This window comes from Octopus sinensis, linkage group LG28 (assembly GCF_006345805.1).
Source record: "Octopus sinensis linkage group LG28, ASM634580v1, whole genome shotgun sequence".
Lineage (NCBI taxonomy): Eukaryota > Metazoa > Mollusca > Cephalopoda > Octopoda > Octopodidae > Octopus > Octopus sinensis.
In genome coordinates, this window is record NC_043024.1 from 18845983 (window position 1) to 18852282 (window position 6300).

Consider the following 6300-nt stretch of genomic DNA (forward strand, 5'->3'; position numbering starts at 1 on the left):
CACTAGAAAATTATGGTAACAAAAAGGTTAAAGTGATCTAAACACCTCTCAAAATTTCATGATCATTTCTGTTTCAAACACTGGTTTAATAATGATGAAATTATTTAATTAAATTTGTCCAAAATGAATAGCAAGTAAAGGAATACATTTCAACAGAAATATGGAAACAAAGGAATCAATAATGACAATGTTATTTCACTAAATTCTTCATATTTTCAAAATTAATAGAAAACAGAGGCAGTGTATTTCTAAGGAAATATGGTAACAAATTTTTTAACACTTTCAATTCCAGTTCAACTGAAATTACCCTTTCTAATACAATACAAATATTTTATTTTAAAGTGATCTAAATTTAAACTTTCCATCAAACTTAAATGTTAGGAGTGGCTGTGTGGTAAGTAGCTTGCTTACCAGCCACATGGTTCCGGGTTCAGTCCCACTGTGTGGCACCTTGGGCAAGTGTCTTTTACTATAGCCTCGAGCCAACCAAAGCCTTGTGAGTGGATTTGGTAGATGGAAAATGAAAGAAGCCTGTCGTATATTTTTATTTATTTATCTAGTTCAGCTAATGAGCTGTGGCCATGCTGGGGCACTGACATTCATATATGTATATATATATATATATATGTGTGTGTGTATATGTTTGTGTGTCTGTGTTTGTCACCCCCCCCCCCCACATCACTTGACAACCGATGCTGGTGTGTTTGGGTCCTCGTAACTTAGTTGTTCGGCAAAAGAGACCGATAGAATAAGTAATGGGCTTACAAAGAATAAGTCCTGGGGTCAATTTGCTCGACTAAAGGCGGTGCTCTAGCATGGCCACAATCAAATGTCTGAAACAAGTAAAAGACTAAAAGAGTTAATTCATATTCCAAACACTAGGTTAATAATTGAAAACAAGGGCAGTATATTTCAACCGATACAGGGTCAAAATAATGGTTAACCCTTGTGATGCCAACTCAACTGAGATCGCTTCCAGCTCTGTTATACAAGCTTTCCATTTTAGCTGTTTAACATTCAGGTTATTCTGTCGAAGTAATACTTATTTATTCACAATCATCATCATCATCATCATCATCATCATCATTGTTTAACGTCCGTTTTCCATCATCATCATCATTGTTCGACCGTGGTCGAGACAATGGAATTTACCAAGTTGCGCCAGACTTCATGGTCCATCATAGCATTACGGAGGTCCTGTTGCTGGATGCCTGTATCCCTGGAGATTACATCAGGGTAGGAGAGTGTGCGCTCTCTGGTGTTGCGAGTAGATAGCTTCCAGAGGAGAAGAGTAGAAATTACTTCTTTTTCAGCTCTACAACAATGTCCAGCAAACTGGACTCTCCTACCTTTCACAAGCATGGGTTGGACGGTTTGACTGGGTCTGGGAAGCCAGGAGGCTGCACCAGGCTCCGGTCTTATCTGGCAATGTTTCTACAGCTGGATGCCCTTCCTAACGCCAACCACTCCGTGAGTGTAGTGGGTGCTTTTTACATGCCACCGGCACAGAGGCATATATATATATATATATATATATATATATGTATGTATAAAAATTAGAAAAAAAACACCTTTCTAAATTGAATTTTTTTCCTTGTAAGTTAGGATTAATATTCCCTCAAATAATTATTATATGTATATATGTATATATATAATCATCATCATCATCGTTTAACGTTCGTTTTCCATGCTAACATGAGTTGGACAGTTTTACTGGGGTCTGGGAAGCCAGGAAGCTGCACCAGGCTCCAGTCTGATCTGGCAGTGTTTCTACGGCTGGATGCCCTTCCTAACACCAACCATTCCATTAGTGTAGTGGGTGCTTTTTATGTACCACCGGCACCATGTTTTGAATTAATCATGCACTATCTCATAGCATCAAGACCTCAATAATGCAACTTCATCTTCAGAATGGCATTGAAGGGTTGGTGTGAGAGGCCAGAACTGGCCAGTTGGAGGATAAAGCAGGTAGAATATAAGGGGCTGATAAGGCTGGTTTTACCCTTTGGTATTCAGATTACTCTGTCAAATTTAATGCTTATTTACTCTTTACTCTTTACTCTTTTACTTGTTTCAGTCATTTGACTGTGGCCATGCTGGAGCACCGCCTTTAGTCGAGCAAATCGACCCCAGGACTTATTCTTTGTAAGCCTAGTACTTATCCTATCGGTCTCTTTTGCCGAACTGCTAAGTGACGGGGACATAAACACGTCAGCATCAGTTGTCAAGCGATGTTGGGGAGACAAACACAGACACACAAACATACACACACACACACACACACATATATATACATATATATATACGACGGGCTTCTTACAGTTTCCGTCTACCAAATCCACTCACAAGGCTTTTGTCAGCCTGAGGCTGTAGTAGAAGACAGTTGCCCAAGGTGTCACGCAATGGGACTGAACCTGGAACCATGTGGTTGGTAGACAAGCTACTTACCACACAGCCACTCCTGCACCTATCCACACAGCCACTCCTGCACCTCCATGTTACTTTATGTTCCAAACACCAGGTTAATAATGACATGGGAATTTTACTAAATCTTTCATTGTTTTCAAACTTAATTGCAATTAAATTTGGGCACGTTTATGCATGTTTATAGGAGCAGAATTGGAATGGAAGGAAATGACAGCAGAAGAGACTGAGGAAGGCACAAGAATAAATGGTGACACTTGATCCCTGGAAGAGGAACCTTTCCCAAAGAAAATGACAAAGGACTACAACAAAGAGAGGTTATTAAGTGCATGCAAGTATGTGAGAGCGGATGTAAAATGATAATGATGATGATGATGATGATGATAGTAAAGTTGGTGGTGATAATGATGATAATGACAATGATGATGATGATGATGATAATGATAATGGTAGCAAGGATGATGATGATGATGATGATGATAACAATGATGATGGCAATGATGATGATGATAATATTGATGTTGATGATGATGATGTAGAGGAAGAGGAAGAGGAGGATGATGATGACAATGATGATGGCAATGACGATGATGATGATGATGATGATAATATTGATGTTGATGATGATGATGTAGAGGAAGAGGAAGAGGAGGATGATGATGACAATGATGATGGCAATGACGATGATGATGATAATGATGATAATAGTGATGATGATGATGTAGAGGAAGAGGAAGAGGAAGATGATGACGATGATGATGATGATGATAATGATGATAATGATGATCGCAATGATGATGATGAGGATAATGATGATAATAGTGATGTTGATGATGATGATGTAGAGGAAGAGGAGGAGGAGGAGGAGGATGACAATGATGATGATCATGGTCATGATCATAAGGGGGAAGAGGAGGAAAAAGCTGGTGATGGACAATGACAGTGCTGATGACAACAATAACGATGATATTGAATATGATGATGATAATGATGATGATGAGGATGATGATAATGAGGATGATGCTCAGATCCATAATGCATGACAGACAATACAGAACAAGAATTACCAAATAAATGCAAAGAAATTGGAATCAAAATTATTCTGGTAGAAGAATTTAATTTCAAAACCATCTGCTGCGGTTCAGGTTTCCGTTCTTCATTTCTTTCAATATTAATTGTCTTGAACACACATACATAATTTAAGGCCATTTGAAATATTTCCCAGGCACGCCTTCTGCATGACAAAATATATAGTTAAGTGTTGAGTAAGGAATGATGGCATAATAATATTTGTTTCAAAGTTTGGCATAAGGCCAGCAATTTAGTGGTGGTGGTGGTGGTGGGGGGGTTGAATGTATGTTGGCCCCCAATACTTGACTGGTACTTATTGGCTTCAAAAGGATGAAAAGCAAAGTTGACCTTGGCTGGATTTGAACTCAGAACATAAAGATGAACAATATGTCATGGAGTATTTTGCCCGGTGTACTAGCAGTTCTGTCAGCTTGCTGTCTTAATGATGACACAATATATTGTCTGGTTTTGGCATATTTTATATTATATTTCATTGTGGTAAGAAGTTTGCCTCCTAACAGCTGGGTTCTGGTTTCAATCCCACAGCATGGCACCTCAGACAATTGTCTTTTACTGTAGTCCTAGGCCAATAAGATCTGCGTTTGATTTGGTTGATGGAAACTGAAAAAACATGCTATATATATATGTGTGTGTATGTATGTAATTATATATATATATATATATATATATATTGGGTCATCCCATAAATATTGCAGTTTTTTCAATTGCATCAACTAAAAGTCGAGTGTGGATGGTATAAACTAACTGCATCAACTTGCTATAAAAGCATGCAGTAAATTTTACTTTTGGAAGAGAGGCCTTGCATGTCTATCAGATAGATGGAAGAGCATTGTAGAAAATGAAGAAAAGTATATTTTAGATTAAAAAATAACTTTGTTTATCTTAAATTTGAAAAATAAAAGTAGTATAAAAAATCTGCATTATTTATGAGATAACCTAATATATAAATGTGTGCGTATATATGTATGTATGTATATATATATATATAGATATATATGTGGTATAAATATATATATATATATATATATATATATATATATATATGTATGTATGTATATGCCTATATAACTAGCACTTTGTCAGTTATGATGATGAGTGTTCCGGCTGATCTGATCAATGAAACAGCCTGCTCGTGAAATTAATGAGAGGCCGAGTACTCCACAAACATGCCTACTCTAAATGCAATCATTGTGTAAACAGCTACTAGATATAGCAGGGTAACACTACTGGGTACACCAAATTTACATACGTATATGTGTGTTTGTATGCATATGTGTGTGTGTGCATGTATGTCTGTGTGTGCGAGTGTGGTGGGTTTGATAGAGTCTGCCTCTATATTTCCAATGATGTGGATTATGATTTTATCAGAATTCGATGTCCAAAAACTTTTTGGGAAATGAGTTTCAGATAATTTACTCACTTCAGTTTTTTTCCCTTCATACATTTCAGAAAGATTGGTATTTCCATTTTCTAATGACCTTTTCTCGAAATACCTTGCAGGTGGTTCAGATTACAATTAGATAGGAATTTAATGCAGAAGAATATGGCATGCGGAAATGGATATTTCATGCATCTGAATTTTGTTTCTTCATCATTTTGATGATTTTAGCATATTCAACGACCATGAATCGGGTGGAATACTTCTGAGTTTGTTTAAAAGAAAGCGATTAAGGTTTTGGTAAAATAACAAAAGAAATATGAATTTAATAACACCATGTTACAAAATTATATCTGTTTGTGCCTTTGGTCAGTAAGGGTTATGTCCTATTTGCTTCTATTTGGAAATCAAAGGAAATGACTGCTATTCCCTTCAAACTTTGCTTTTGTCTCCCGGACATCAATGTTTTCAAACTGTTATTTCCTATTTGCTTTTCTCGAAAGTATGAAAAATGGCTAAGATTTCCTTCAAACTTTGCTTTTCTTACATTTATCCAAACTCCAGAAAATCCCTCTCAAAACATGGTTATGATGCTTCCCCACTACTTCTACTCATCATCAGAGATACACATAACTGACCTATTTTCCATTACATTTCAAACAGATTCAGTGCTGAGTTGCTGAAGCAGAAATATCATTATAGCAAATATTCTGCTCAATATCACAGATTTGTTTGTCAGTTGCTTGACCGTAACCAGTTGAGCATGTCCCTTAGTGGCTGACAATACGTTATAACAATTATTCTGCTCAATACCACAGATTTGTTTGTTGTCTTTGCTCAGTAAGTGTTATTTCCTACTTACTTCTCTCTATAAATCAAAGGAAATGACTACTGGTCCCTTCAAACTTTGCTTTTCTGACCTAGACATCAATGTTTTGAAGCTGACCTATTTTTCATTACATTTCAGACAGATTCAGCTCTGAGTTGCTGAAGCAGAAATATCGTTATAGCAAATATTCTGCTCAATACCACAGATTTGTTTTGTCAGTTGCTTGACCTTAACCAGCTGAGCATGTCCCTTAGTGGCTGACAATATGTTCCATCTCTGATGATGAGCAGAAGTAGTGAGAGAGCATCATAAGCATGTGTTGAGAGGAGTTCTTTGGAGGTTTCGATAAATGTAAGAAAAGCATAGTTTGAAGGAAACATTAGCCATTTTTCATACTTTCTAGGAGTCAGCAAATAGGAAATAACAGTTGCTACCCAAGGGTAAAAATCGTGTTACACAATGTTGTGCTAGAATTTTAATTACTTTTCTCCAAAGATTTCAGGGAAGAGAGGAATCATTTCCAAAAGTAATTCTTTTCCGACATAATTGTAATGAAAATTTCAAAATGTTTTTAAAA